This window comes from Passer domesticus, chromosome 3, assembly GCF_036417665.1.
Source record: "Passer domesticus isolate bPasDom1 chromosome 3, bPasDom1.hap1, whole genome shotgun sequence".
Taxonomy (NCBI): Eukaryota; Metazoa; Chordata; class Aves; order Passeriformes; family Passeridae; genus Passer; species Passer domesticus.
This window is the reverse complement of record NC_087476.1, coordinates 119,784,960-119,800,449: the sequence shown is the minus strand read 5'-3', so window position 1 is coordinate 119,800,449 and position 15,490 is coordinate 119,784,960. Positions and strand designations below refer to the sequence as shown.

At 45.0% G+C, this 15,490-nt stretch overlaps 1 long non-coding RNA gene across 1 annotated transcript in view; it reads right to left on the bottom strand.

Annotated features, from left to right (window-relative positions):
- Positions 1-15,490, bottom strand: part of LOC135297737 (uncharacterized) — a 69,639-nt gene that overhangs the window by 3,573 nt on the left and 50,576 nt on the right. Inside the window, exon 5 of the long non-coding RNA XR_010359662.1 lies at positions 5-771. This is a non-coding gene — a long non-coding RNA (uncharacterized LOC135297737). The remainder of the gene's footprint in view (positions 1-4; positions 772-15,490) is intronic.

Here is a 15,490-nt window from a genome sequence, read left to right as displayed (position 1 = left end):
TTACCCTGTCCCAAATCTCCCCAACTTTGGCATGTTGTTATTTCTGGATTTGGCCCCTATGCAAAATCAAAGGTAGTAAAATTCCTTTGGATGAAAACCCAGCCTGTGGGTGGGGATCTGTGAGAAGCTGATCTCTGGCTGTGATTCTGAAACTCCTCCAGTGGAGTCCTGTACTGCGGATCTGGGAGCAGGAGGTGTGGAGGGAGGTGCCAGACTGTTCCTGAGAATCCAGCTCAGCACAGCTATTGTTACACAAGAACATGCAAAATAATTGGGGCTGATTTCAGTGTCACTCCTGGGAGTTTCTGTGCCGGCAGCCACAAATCCTGGATGCTGAATGCTAACATATACCAGGATGGGAAAGGCCTGTTGCTTTCAGTGTAAATCACTTTACAGTCTTTATTTCCTGCAGGCTGACAGGATCCACCGTGGCAGCACCAGGAGAACGCTGGGCACTTCTCACTGAGGGGCTGGAGAAAGTTGATGACTAAAAATGACAAAATCATCTCCCTTTTTAGGGCTTGTCCCTTTTCCAGTTACTTTAGGAAGGTTCTTACATTGCAATGTGGCCTGAAAGCAACAGATGTTTGAGTGTTGCAGATTATTTAGACAATTTCTTCCTAGTTCATAACTGCTGAAGCCTCAGCACAAGGAAAATGCAGAGCAGTGCTTACCAAGGCATTAGGGTTGAGGTTCAGTGTCCACAACTGGAGTTGCAGGAATTAAGCAGAAGTGATTTTTAATGAGGAATTGCAATTGGTTCCTTGCTCCCTGGCAAACCGAAAAAGACACAAAATCAATCAAAACTCAGTGCAAATCATTCATCTGACCTGGCTGAGTTTAGCACAAACAACCCAACGTGGCAGCAATAAAAGGCCCTTTGCTCTGAGGGGCAGCAGAGCCCTGAACCCAAAGCTCAGCTGAGTTAGAAAGCTCCAGTTTGGTCTCAGGTCCTTTCCCATCCCAACTAAACAGACACTTGCAATTTCCCAGACTCTTCAGGGAATACAGTGGGTGTTTAATGCAGGGAAAAAGTGCAGGAACCACCAACATTTCACACCCAGTCTTAAAAAAGGTACCAAGCTGGATTGGGAGAATCATGAATCTTTCAGATGAACAAATGTTCAAATCCTGGAGCAGTGTGCTGGTGAGACAGAGGTTTAATGAACTCTTTAGAGGTGGTATAAATTGGCACAGCTTCAATGGAGCCCACAAAAAAAATGGCCTTGGCTCTATATAAATATACAGTAATGATCTCCCTCTCTTCTGTTAGGAAGCTTTTATCCTCAAAAGCCACGTTCCATGCGAATTATCTTCATCATTTTCCCCCATTTTAAGCTACAGGCTCTGGCCTCTCTATTTAACTGTAGCACTTTCTATCGGAAAATCAGGCAGTGCTTTCTAAGGGTAGCTCATGCATTGAATTCAGCTGTCACAGCTACTTGTGCTGCCTTGGGTAATTGGTTCCTCACAAATCTTTATCTAAAATATAAAGGCAAATAACTTTTAAAAACCTTAACCTAAACGGAAGCAGTAAATTAGCTCACAAATTTCTTTTACTGCTGCGTTTTGGTTGGATTTACTCAGCCCATAAATCAGGGCTGGGCAGGACGTTTGCAGGGTGATGGTCACGAGGGGCTGAGCCTGGAGCCATAAATGCTAAAGCTGAGGAGCCTGAACCAGGAATGATCTGAGCTCTCCTCCAGCCAGGGTCTGCAGGTTCTGCTGCTTCCTCAGGATCACAGCACCCTGTCTCACATTTTAAACATTTCAGGGATCATTTTTTAACTGTAGGATGGGAGGAGGTTTGTGGGGGCCCAGATTTCTCCAGTGAGCAATGGCTGGAGCCACCACTCAGACCACAGGACAGCAGAATGTGGCTTCCTCTTCAGCCCCTTTGGTTTGAACTCGTGTGCACAGAAAAGTGCTGGGAAGCAGCAGTGGAAAAGGGCAGGAAGGGCAAATGAAATTGTGGCTGAAAGAATTGTGGGGGAGTTTCAGGCAGGGCAAGGCAGAGGGCCTTGCTGGACTGAACCTCCTGTCTCCTAAAACACATTTCCAGGAATTGCCCAACCCCCAGACTGTTAAGCCTTGGGAAAGCAAAGATTTGGGCTGTAAACACTTTGGTGAGTTCAGGTGGTGGTTCTGACTCTGAAGCTGCTGTTTGTTTTGTCCTCTCAGTGCCGTGGGTCCTTGCCCTTTGAATCTGACTGAACTGTGTCTGGCAAACCAAGTGCTGGGATTGTCTTGTAAAGGTCACTCGAGCTCCTGGGTGCTCTTTCAACCTGCAAGCCTGAGGAGATCCATAAAATAAAGATTTGCTTCTGGTCCTCAGTGCTGCTGGCTAAAAGCAAAGGAGAGTTCATGGAGGTGCACAAGGAATGTCCCAGGCTGTGGAATTTATTCACCTCAGGGCCAATTCCCAAGCCTGCAGCAGTCCTGTAGGATCATGGTGTGGCTTTACCTGAATAAAATCTGCTGAATTCCTCATGTGAGTCCTGGAGAAAGGGACAATCCAACACTGCCAGGACTGAGGCACCCAGCTGTGAGGGACTGGAAAGATGGGTGTCCTGAGACATTCTGGGGGGCAGGGGCAGGCTGGGCCTCATCCTGCTCCACACCCCCTTCCCAGAGCTTTATCCCAGCCTGGCAGTGCCCACACCAGCTCCTGAGGGCCGAATGCAAGGGAATCCCACCTGGGGAAGGGCCAAGGGGTGATTAGGGCACCTGCATTGGCCCGGTCACCTCCTGCAATTCCCATCAGCTGAACACTGCTGGAAGCCAGGGGTTGGTAACGTGATTTTCTATATCTTTTCTGTCTTTCTCTCCTTCTTCTAATTCCCTCTTCTTGGAATTTTTAGGTAAATTAAAATGGGCTTTGTCTGCTAAGTTAATGCTTTCAGAAGTGTTTTATGTTGCTTGAATGTTGCACTAAACCTTTTGCCACAGTTCTCTGATTTTCTGAAGTTGCCAGTAAAGTCTTCAGTGTTGTTTTGACCTCTGGAGGGTTATCTTCTCGGTATTTCCCCCTGTGTCTAACTCAGAGTACAGGAACCATTGTAAGTCCTTTAAAAGCCTCATCAGGTGACTTTTCTGGGGCCTTACAGCAGCTCAGTGGATTGAGGATGGTTGCAGGTAGGAGTAAGTCCTTGTTGGAATATTCCTGTGTTTTTTAAATATTATACTGGATCTATGTTCTCTGTTATGGAAGTAGGTCAAGGAGTTTGTTTTCTGGCATTTCCCCTCTGAATCTCTTATATTTTTGCAGTCAAATTCTTCTTAAAGTACTTGTAAAGTATTTTAAAATTCAGGGGTTTTGTTCTTGTACTGCACCAGCACTTGGAGAACAGGGTTGTTGGGGTGTTAAGACTTGAATTTGTATTTCAGTAGTGTTGCTTGAAGATGAACTTCAGAAAACACATGTTTTTCTGGACCTGGAGTGCCTTGTTCTGTACAGCAGCTGTTCTGTAAATGCTGAGGTTTTTAGTGATGTCTAATAGCAAACTGTTAGACAAATTCACCCAGTTTAGCCAACAACGTTGTGTAATACAGAGAAGATGAAATAACTGAATTTTCCCTTTCTATGCTGGGGTTGAATTTTTGCCTCACAGTATTCAAAATATGTTTTCCTCAGAGGGAGATGCTATTCTAGAGTTCAGTGAAATTATGACACCAACACTTTAAAAGCTCCTTGACACCAGTTTGCAGTAGATTTTGTTACTAACTCAGAATTGTCTCCATGGTTCCCCCAGTCTCTGAATTCCTCTGTGATGTCAGAGCATTTGTCCATGTCTTTCCCATGCCATGTAAGTTCTGTATCATGTATAACATTAGACTGGTGTGAGGTGTGATTTATGTGATTGCTGGAGCTAAAGCATGAGAAGGAACAGCCAGTATTTAACTTCCTCACGTTCCTCTGTCCTAACGCAGAAAACCTTTTATACACAAATCTTTCAAGTGCTTCTGGCTCAGGTTCTGCATTTTCCCTTTTGTTTGGGTTCTGAATCCCTGCACACCAGCCCTGGTCAGCCTGACCTCCTGTTTCTGCCACCTGCACTCCACAGTACAGATTGTGCAGAAATTCTTGAGCAGAAATCCTTCTCTATAAATCCCATGCCCATCAACACGTGAAATGTGTTGTTCTCCTTTCTGAGCTGTAAATATTTTTAAAAGCCATTTTGCCATTTATGTTCCCTGAGGGCTTTTTCCAGTGCAGGTCTGCTGTTTGTATTTTCCAAGTCACTTCTTTTGCTCCTGCAGCTCAAATATCAGCAGATCAATTGGGCGCTGCATTCTCAGTCTCTGTTACAGATTCCTCTACAAACTTTCCCAAATCACTGGATTTTTCAGTGTTCTGTTTGTAAGCTGTGAAATGGCACCTGACTCTTCTCTCGTGGTGCTTTTTACCTTTTCAAAGCAGTGTGTGTAACCTTTGCTGAATTATAAATTAAAACTTATTAAAAACAGTAATCATGGTCTGAAATTGCTTGTGACTTTCACATTCAGTGAGGTGGGCAGGGCAAAGCTGCTCATTGCTTTCCTGTAAATTTAAGCCGTACATTCATTTATTTGGGTTAACTTTTCTTTGTTTTTCAGGAATGCCAGACCTTGTGCAAATCACGTTGGGGTGCTCTGGACCAGCACTGCAGCTGCAACAGGGCTGTCCCTCACTGTCCCTCGCTGTTCCTGCTCCATCCAGAGCATTCCCAGCTGTGCTGAGCAGGACGTGGTGCTCTCAGGGAGAGGTGAGTCCTGACCAGCTCACTGTGCCATGGTTCCCACCTGAAAGGTGAGTAGAAAGTTGTTCCTTCCCTCTATTCTTTGACAGCAGTAAAAATGTTTGAGGTTGGTTGGGGTTTTCCAGGTTGGTTTTTAGTTTTGGGTTTGGTTTTTGTTTTTTTTTTGCTTGTGGGAGTTTCCAAAGAGGCTCATGGCCACACAGGGCTGAAGGAGAAGGAATCCCTCTCTCTGGCCTTGTGCAGTCCTTGCACAATGGGGTGCTGAAAATCCCCCAGTGCTTTATAGACTAACTAAAACTAATTATATTTATCTTTTAATTGAGCCCCTTTGGGGCAGCAGCTGGTGCAGTTTGTGGATATTCATTACTTTTTTAGTGCCCTCTCTCCTGGGTTTAGCTGGCTTCTTTTTTTTGGCATATGCATGTGGTTCAGCAAAGAGTATTTCCCTGTCACTGCAGAGCAAGTTCTGGAATGGGCCAATTCCAGCCTGGGAGGGGGAGCAGCCTTTGGCTGGGCATGGGAAGGGACACATGGGCTTCAGAGCTCTTGAGGGGAGGCTTCAGTGTTTGCACCAAAGAGAGTCTATGGAACCACAGCTCCCTCAAAAGAATTAATTTGATACTTATTGTGTGAGAGATTTTGAGTAACCTGGAAAGGCTGGTGAGGGTGGGGAGTTACTTTGTTTCTGTAGATTATCTGGAATGTTCTTACATCCTTTTCCCTGAAAGCACGCTCTGAGTGTTGGATGCTGATTTGGTCCCACAGCTCCTGAGAGACCAGTTCTTTCTGGGAATGTCCACATGGACACATCCAGTATGGAAAAGAAAGCATAGTCTGGCTCCTCAGGTTGGGGAGAGGCTGGTTTACAAGTAACCATGGCAACCAGGCTGTCACTGGGAGCATCAAGACATTTTCATACCAAAAATAAAAAAGAACAAACACAAAACAGACATTCCCACTCCAGCCAGTTTTGAGATCCTGCTCTCAGTTTAGTTCCTCAAGGATGCTGGCAGCAGTGGCAGGTGAGGAGATTTTTCCCTCCTTTATCTCCTGCATCAGCAGCAAACATTGTTTCTGCTGATAAACCTAATAATGGCATCCAATTAAAAGGGGATACTTGAGTTTCAAGTTGAAGAAATTCTGAAGATGATTTTATGTTCACCTTAAAAAGTTTCCATCTGTCACACACTTCCCAAGCCAGTATGCTCACATCAATATTTATATCACCCAGCCCAGTGTTGTCACAGAAAAACCATTAATACAACATATCAGCTCTGGTGACAAGTTACATTTTATTGCTGTCAACAAACAAAGATGTTCTTTGTCTGCAAACTCCCCTTTTTTCCCTTCTTTTAATCAATGTTAGATTTGAGTTTTGAAGGAAATGTGTAGATGTGCTTTCCAATGTTTTCTGGAGGGCTACTGGAGACATGACAGATGGAGCTTGTAGGAGCTGATGGAAGGCACTGATTAATTTTCCTAGGAGATGAAATAACAGTTTAGGTGTAGGTTCTTTGCTTGGGATGATGAAACTCACTGAATTCCTAAGGAGAACCAGGGAACTTCAGGAGGTGAGTCTCTGAAATAAAGATTTAATTTTGAAAACACCTCAGAGTATTGATCATGGCACCGTTGTTCTGGTTTAATTCCATTTGTACTTTTCCCACTGTAAAGGGTACACAGGCCAGACCAAAGCCATCATACTTGGGAGTCTCGTGTCACATTGTAGAGACACTTCACACTTGCAGCTGTCCCTGTCCTGCTCACAGGGGCACCAAGGGCTCTGCCACAGCTCCTCACACCTCTCTCCACCACTCACCCCTGCAACCTGACATGAGATGTTACAGGAGCCCTCTGGAAAACCAGTGTTTGGATGCACTCTCTGAACCATGTCACTGTTTATTTTTCTTCCCATGCCGATGACTCTGTTAAGAGGCTTATCAGCGTGTATGGAAGTAAGATACTTGATGTAAGTAGATTTTTTTTAAACAAAAAAAAGTTTTAAAAAGCTACTCATGCCAGTGGAACTCGTCAACTGCAGTGGTTTTAGTTGGGTTTAAGCAGCAGTGGAATATCTGTACCAAACATGTCAGCTCTGCAGCTGGTTAATGGAATTGATAACTGTGTAACGATCCCCTGCTAATACCCAATTTTTAAGCCACTTAAAATCAGATAAAATAGCTCCATTCCACAAAACTATCCATTGAGATAACTGTGCCTTATTGTTCAGAATTCCCTTTTTCAGTCCTTGTGGAGCTGTCCAGCTGCCAGATCTGTTACAGCAGCCAAATGTCCTGCACACACCTGCTGTTATTCCTTACCATGGGCTCCGGGGGAAAGGTGGGAGTTCCTGGGAATAGTCCTGAACTCCACTGAATTTTGGAGCTGATTACAGAGACTCCCATTTCTCTGAAGGAAGAGTGTGTCATCCTTGGTGTTCTGCCAGGTTCTGTTAATTGCTCTTTATTAAGAGCAGCCCCAGGCACAAGGTAATCTGTACAGAAACCACGATCCATCCTGACCGAGCTGCATCCCACGGCTTGGGAGGAACCTGCTGCAGGGCTCAGCCAGGTAAGATTCTCTCAAAGGTGCAGAAAAACCAAAAGCAAGGGGGTCTCCTCATGAGGGTAAAGAAGCTCAAGTTTTTAGTTTTCTGTTCATCAATTTCTTCTCTCATTCTGATGTGTGGTGCATCTCCCATCTCACTTGGAAAAGCAAGGGAGAAATGGAAACACACCCAGAGATAACAGCACTGTTCTGACAGTGCCCGTGGTGGGATCCTGATCACCCTCACTGTGCTCACTCACTGGGCTCTCATTTGGAGGTCATGGCTTTGAGTATCTCTCTGAACAATGCACAGAGCTATGACCAAAGCAGAGGGAAAGATTCTAGACTAGGATCAAAAAGTGGAACTCTTAAAAATCCTCTGCAAGCCCCAAGAGCCCACAGCTGTCCGTATACAAACTGTAGCTGTAATTTGTGTAGCCTGAAGGTCTGGCCAGTCCATGAGCTGTTGTTCCAGCTCGTGTAGACTGCAGGCATCTTGGTGGTTCATCCAGCTCCAGCTCACTTTAAATTGGGAGCTGGTGAGCTCCCGAAAATGCACTGGGGATTCCAGCTTTACTGAGCTCAATATTAACTCCCACTGACTCTGAAGGCATTGGGATTGTGTGGCCAGTGCCCAATACAGTGACACTCAGAAATCAAAAAAAAACCCAACAAAGAGAAATCCATTTTTTTTCCTTGTCTACTTTCAGTTTTACAGCAGCAGCACAGTGAGGGAATGTTGCATTTGTGCTCTTCAGCTGGATGTGCCATTAGATATTTTGGTTGTCAGTGTGGAAAAAGGCAATTTGAAGTAATCTACTGAAAAAATAATTTTGAAGGTGTTTTTAATGTCTTGCTTTGAGAAAGAGAGTGGCTGAAGCTTGGATTCAGGTAGCACATGCAGTTGCCTGTCCTGAATGGAAATGCCAGTGTGGTAATTAGAGCATGAAGGACAATACTAATTTTAAGGTGTATGTGAGTGAAGAAAAAAAAGGTTGAAATAATCAACATGTGAAATCATAAGTGAATCCAGTTTCCTTGGCAACTTCTGCTGTGCAGCCTGAGTATCCCTGAGAATTTCACCTGGAAGCAATGGGCAGCAGGTACTTACTGGAAATAGGAATGCCTTGGAGGGAGAGCAGTGGGAAACTCTGGTTCAAACCTGTTTTGTGTGTGGTTTTGTTCTTCCTATCGAGCTTTGTCATTGTTTTCACTTCCCACTGAAGTGAAAGTTGGTGCTTCTTTTCCCTGGCAGAGGTGGATATAGCACTGGGAAGAGCAGTGGTAAGTTTGTGGAAGTCCCTTTTTTCCCTTGGGAAACTGAATGGTCGTTAAATTGTGTTACATAAATAGTTACAGCAGAAGAGACTGGTTAGAGATAGACCAAAAGCAGCTGAACAAACAGTAGAAAACTATTTTGCTTTGGTGTTTCAGATACAGCAGTCCCTACAGCCATGCTCTGGACTGATGTCTTCATCAGTCCCTCTGCTTCCAAGCACTAAGTCATCACAACTGAAGCTTCAATGAGCTCAAAAGGCTTAAAAAAAAGAGGAAATGTTGGGTTGTTTAGCTTTTCCCATCCATCATTTCAATCTTTGCATGATCTCTTCAAAGATTTTCTTTTTAATAAAAATGGAATTGCTCTGCAGTCCCATGAGAGGTCCTTTCAGAGAGAAAATAAAACTGAAAGACCCTAAAAATCAGAAGGAATGACAATGAAATTGGGTTACAGATTTAATTGGCTTTAATTGGAAAACCAGCTACTGGAAAAAACCCTCAAGTGTAGCTAAACAATACTGCAGGTCAAAGGGAGTTCCTGAGGAGGGGGGAAATTGTTACAGGGGATCAGGAAAGGACCAAGGGATGTTTAAGCCAAAAGAGGAAAAACGGAATAATTTGCTTTACACATCTCCACATAAACACAGGTTTTTATATATGTGTGTACATAAATATATAAATACTATTGCCTGCTGCAAATATTTTTAAATTTCTTGTACAAAACATCATTATTGGGATAAAAAGTTGAAAGGTACTCTTTAATAATCTCTCTTCCCTTGCCTTTCCTATCTGTGGCACCTGCAATAAAAGTGGAGCTAATTCTGTTTCATGTTTGGACACACCTTTTGATTTGATCACAGCAAACTGCCACAGCACTGTTGCTGGAGGGTTTTTTTGGATGAGTATCCCAGGGTACTTCCCAGGGGCAAAATGCCCTTTGGAACCCAGGGCCAGCTCAGGCCAGAAGGGCAGACTTGGCACGTGGGCTCAAAATCCCTTTTCTGTGCTGGTTGTTGACAGCAGCAAAGGCTCTACAGGAGCTGGGTGTGCTGAAAAGGACAATTTATTGTGATTCTAGAGAACTGTGATCAGGATTTACAACTCCAGTGCTTCCTTGCTATAACCAACACCAGATGGTAAATGGAGGAGTTTGTCAGGTATTTCTTTAGTTTCTCCAAGGTGCTGGTACCAGATCTAATGCCAGCTGCTCATCTTAATATGAATATTTCCTGGTGTTTTAACTCAGCCTAATCCCCTAAAATAGCCACTTTTTTACTGTAATTTATGTGTGACCTTTGTGAGCAAAGTATCTGAGAACACAGGGAGGTTAATGAATTCTGTCTTTTCTCACCAGTGTGAGGCACTGAAGTAATAATCCCTCATTAGAGAAGGGAAAAGAGGGCACACGTCATGTCCAATATTTTAGCTTGTGGCAGAGCTGTGAACTAAGCCCAGCTCTCCAGAGCCAGGCTCAGAGCTGAAGAAAACAGGTCACATTGCTCTCACCAGGCCATCCATGGGATGAATTGCAGTGCACATTTAGAAAGCACTGCAAGTTTTTGAATCCAGGATAGAAATTTTCCTCTGTAGATTTTGCCTTTGTTGCTCTTCCCCCAGCTCCCAGGGTGGTGGTGTTGTGCTGTGGAGTGCCAGGGTTCTGGGTTTGCTGGGGGAAAACAGGGCTTGGGGCAAAGACAGCAGAGGCTTTTCCTCTCCTGAAACCATTCTGTGTGGCTCTGGGCCAGAGGAAACGCCTCTCTCATGACAGAGGCAGTGCTGAAATGCTTTGCACAACCCTCCCATTACCTCTGGGGCTTTGTTAACTTGGGAGAACATTTGCAAATCAGTCAAGTGACTTTGCTGCTGCCTCCTGTAGCACAACCCCCTCCCAGGGCATTGCAGAGCATCACATCAGGCACAAACCTCACCCCTGCTGGCATCACACCAGAGTGGGGCAGGACCTGCAAGGCACAGGGATGATCCTCTTCCCTTCTTTCCGTTTGCTGTTACCAGTTTTCCTTCCTTTTGCTTCTGCCCTTCCAGACTGCTTTCTGTTCTTCTCCCATCTTCCTTTTGTCTTTACACCAGTTTTTATCCTTCCTTCCATCCATCTCTCTGTCCTTCCTTCTGCCACTGCTTCCATTTCTCCTTCCTCCTTTTATTCCTCCATCTGTCTTTCCATCTATTTTGTCTTCTCTGTCTGTCTGTACATGTTCTTCCTTCTCCCCTTCCATCATCTTTTCCATCTTTCTGTTCTTCATTTTGCACTCCACTCTTTCCTTCCTTCCTCCTTTTGCTCATGCTTCCATCCCTCTGTTCCACCAGTCTAATTTCCATCCATCTCTCCTTCCCTCTGTTTGCCCTTTAGTGTCCCTTTCTGTCCTTCTTTACAGCCATTCTTTTTTCTTTCTGTTCATTCTTCTGTTTGTCCTTCCTTGCTTCCAGGTGACTCTTCTGCTTTTTTTCCTTTTGCCCATCTACTGCTAAGTCTGTCCTCCCTTCCATCCATTCTCACCTTTTTATACCAATTATAACAAATCCATATACCTACAGTGGATAAAACTGATCCTTTCCTCACCAGCACAGCAGATCCCCATTTGTGCTCCATTTGGGGGCTTCTGTGTGCCCAGCTCTACTTCTGTGTGTCCAGCTCTACTCCCCTCCTTCTGTCCCTTGTCCATGTGCTGCTGGTGGCACCTGGGGGCAGCTAAAGGGCCTTTTCCCACTGCTGCAGGATGAGCTCCATCACCACCATGCAGAGCACACGTGGAGGAAGAAGGATTTGATTGTCACACAAGTTCTGTGCTACAACGCATGACTTCCCAATTAATACCCTGTGTGACTCCCTACCAGCCCCCCGTCCCTCTCCACACTCCTCTCTGATGCAGCTCAGGTGAGCAGAGAGCAGCATCAATAGTGTGGATTCAGGCAATGTGTGCTTTGGCAGGAGCCCCAGCAAGTATTGCTCCCATCCATCTCCCATTACTGTGCTGACACCTTCAAATGGCAGCAGCCTTTACAGGCTGTGTTGGGAATTATCCTGCACCTGCTCGCTAGAATCACTGTCCATGTGTTTATCCTTTCCTGCTCCCATCTTTGTACCACACTGATTTGCCAACAAGGGGGGGGAAAGGCATTTATCAACACACCACCATTTTGTGCAGCACTCCAGCAGTTCCGAATGGATTCTGTTGGGATCAGATACCCAATATTGTTCATCCAAGAAAAACAGAAGAGAAGAGCCCAGGGGTGATAATCTGCAATAGTTTACTGCACACACACACAAACACCCCCTCCTGCTTTTTCCCAGCCATAAACTGCAAATGACACTGGTGGGAGGAAAAGGTTTTTCCTCTCTCTGAAACAATTCTCAATACCTGTTCTGTCTTGCAGGACCTACATTGATCTGCCTGTCACCCTGCTCCATTTGGAGTGATAGAGCTGCAGGAAAAAGCTTTTCTTTAATTGGGATAATACTGTATTTTTCCTTTAGGAGAGAACTGAGGTATGAGGGATGTTCTTCCTGCAATAAAACGACTCTGGCAGGTGAAGTCCTGACAGCAAAGCCCTAATTCAGCACTTGCTTAATTGTGCTGACTAAACAAGCCCTGTGCTGAGCTGTGAGCACTGCCGGTGTCCCACGGTGACACCCAGCACACTGGGAGCAGTTTTTGTGCCCAGACGGATCCCTGGCACTGAGCTGGGCGCTGACTCGGAGGGGATGTGGAGCTTCCCTCACAGCTGCCCTGGTTCTGGACTGCTCTGAAAATAGAAGGGGTTTTCCTCTTCTTCTGCTCCTGAGTGAGGACTTGAAGCACTGACGTCCATTCCTGCCCTTGCCTCAGGCTGTGCAGTGCCCCCATCCGTGTGTTTGCCCCCTGGCCAGGGGCAGCCAGCTGGGAGGGACCAGCTGCTGAGGACACAGGGACACAGGGACAGGCCCGGGGTGGCTGTGCCAGATGCTGCTGAGCTCCCCAGGGCCCCAGGCACTGTTTGGGGTGACAGTGTCCTCAGGAATTCTGCTGTTCTTGCCCTGCCAGCAGCTGAATTCAGCCCTTCAAGGGAGTGACACAAAACCAACCTGTACCACCACAAGGGGGGAGCTCCCATGTGTGACCCAGAGACTGCAGAAAAGACCATTTAATTAATAATTAATCTCTGGGATGTCTGTGCTTAGGTGCTAGTCCCAGTGCCTTCATCTGGTAAGAGCTCTGGGAAATGTTTGTTGCTGACCTGGACTGTGCTCCCTGCTTGGAATTGCTGTAGGTCTTGTGCTGAACATGCCACTGGTGTCACTCTCACGTTCCTCACCTGCTTCTGCAGACAGAAGGGCCTGGCACTGAAAATTTTTTTAAGAAGAAAAAAAAAATTTGAAAGGCACCAAAATCTGCTTAATTTGGAATTGTACCCTATTTCTTTGGGAAATACCTTGCCTCAATCTGCACAAACTCATTGCTTAGATTCCATAGGATTTCTTCAGCAGAAAGTGTGGCCTTTAAACAAGGAGGTTTTTACAAGCACACATAGCTCAGAGAGACAGAAAAAATAAGTTTTCTTGGAGAAAACTGAAATGGCAAGGCAGTACACAATTCTTTTCTCAAATTAAAGCCCTTCCAGGCTCTTGGCTACAGAGCCACAATCCAAGGCCATGGGCAGCACAAAGTGGAGTGTGTGGCACTGCACCCTCAGCCACCATGCCTTAGACAATGTGGTGAAAATCAAAAAAGAAGCTAAAAAAAGTAAGAAAAATGTTTTTACATCCACACCTTCCAATTCTGTTTAACAACCAGTACATTGCTTCTAGTGAGATAATGATTTCTTGATGGACTCCCATCAATGGCCTGTTTCCACATTATCTGAAATAATTGCTCCAGAGTGACCACAGAAGGAGCAGCAGGTAGGAAATGAGGCTGCACTTGCCAAAACATAATGGATCATTTAGTCCTTCTCGGAAGGCTTTAACACTTCTGTGCCTGATGATAAACCTGGCTGTGGGGATCAGGTCCTATACATCAGCAGATCACAATTCACATCTGCCATAGCAGAATAAGGCCCTCAGAAAATAGACATCAAAAAATAAAGTCTTCAAAGTGTACTCCTGGCTTGCAGGCACTACACCCTCTGATTGAGCAGGAAGGGGGTCTCTTGTTCCTGTTTTTAGCAGGGGGGTGTTGGTTTTTTCCTATATTTTGCATCTTTTAATGTTTCCTTTCCTTATTTTTCCCTCAGTTTCATTTCAAGCCCTTCTTCCCCAGCTGCAATACAGACACACCCAGCCATACAACCTCTTACTGTATGCCAAGGCCTTGAAGAATTATCATTTTGTAACCATTAAAACCCTGGTGTGAAGCACTGGCTCCATACATGTTCAGGGGACATAATAATCCTTTCTTGGGGGGTGGGGCCTGCCTTATGGAAAGGAGCCAGTCAAGCCATTTAAATAAATGTATATTTTAAAGTGTCCCATAACAGAAATTTTATTTGAATTATATTTTTAATCTAGTGTTTCCAAGTGGTATTGAGGTTATAAGTCTGAAAATAGTCTTAATTTTTTATGAGTGTTTTAGTGTACTTTTAGAAGAAGATGTAATTAAGACTGTGGTTTCCCACATGGTTTCTCAGCAAGGAGAGCTGCATCCATGGATGCCACTCAAGATGGTTTTTGTTGTGGCTCCATCACGAACCAGGTTAGGAACAGCTTTTAGAGAACATTTGGACTGATTTGTGTGTAGCAGCTATTTCTGGGTAATTATGCCCCTAAATACCCAAACTATTTGTGCAGAGCACAAATGGGTTTGCACTGTGCAAACCCAATTCAGCCTGCACTGAAACGCCGTCAGATTTGGCTGCAAGATTTGGCAATAGGATGAAAATGGAGAAACCAGAGCCACCCCTCCCAAAGCAGGCTCCAATGCAACAGCACAGGATAAAATGCAATGAGATGCTGGGTCCTGCCCCCAGAATGAGGGGCTGCAAAGAGGGAAGACTGCACTGACCCGGGGTGACAGCTGAATCCCATCACAGGGAGGGGAAAATGCCACAGTCAAGGACCTTCATCCCTTCAACAGGGAAGGAGGACACAGGAGTGGGAGTGGGAAACAGCCTCAGCTCAAAACTTCCTTGGGGCTTTCTAAGGAAAAACTCACAGGAGCGTGTTTAGAGCTGTGTTGGGTTGAGGTGCGGTTCACAATTTGCAATTTATGAAAATAAATAAATACAGACCTGTGAATTTCCAAAGTGCTGCAGAAACAGCAGGCAGCTCATCCTCAGGATCAGCTGCATTTGCCTTCAGTCCCCTTGCATTTGCCTTACTGTCACTCATCCCTGGGTAAAGGCAATGAGAAGGGATTTGTCCTGTGCAAATTTGTATTTCAGAGATCAGAAACAGGAGTCTGTTCTCTGTCACAGTGAGCTAAACAAATGTGTTTTCTTTTCCTTTGATTATAAATGTCCCCTGCACCAGAACCCAAAGCAGGGCCCCCACAGGAAAAAAAGAGGCCAAAACTCTCCTCCAGAGTTTCACCAGCTCAAACGAGACTCAGATAATCCCAGATATATTGGAAGCACAATGTTCTCATTTTCAAACTCAGAGAATCAGAAAGTAACCAAAGTGTTGGGTGTTAGAACCCATTTTAAATATGATTGGCCTAAATGTTTAATGATCTGTGCTTGGGAACCATGAATTCACAGCACCACCAATGACAGGCTGTTTAAAAGAGAAAACCCACTGGATCCATTGCCCTGATTTCTGTCACTCAGGCATGGTGTACCCACTTTGTGCTGCAGCTTTTGCAATTTCATGTTTCAAATAATTACTAAACCCTCCTACCTTGGCTCTTCAGTTCTCCCACTCCAGATGAATCAATGTGTAATTATTTTTTGTCTGGGCTTACCTCATATCCAGTGATGTTGCTATTCTGCAAAGC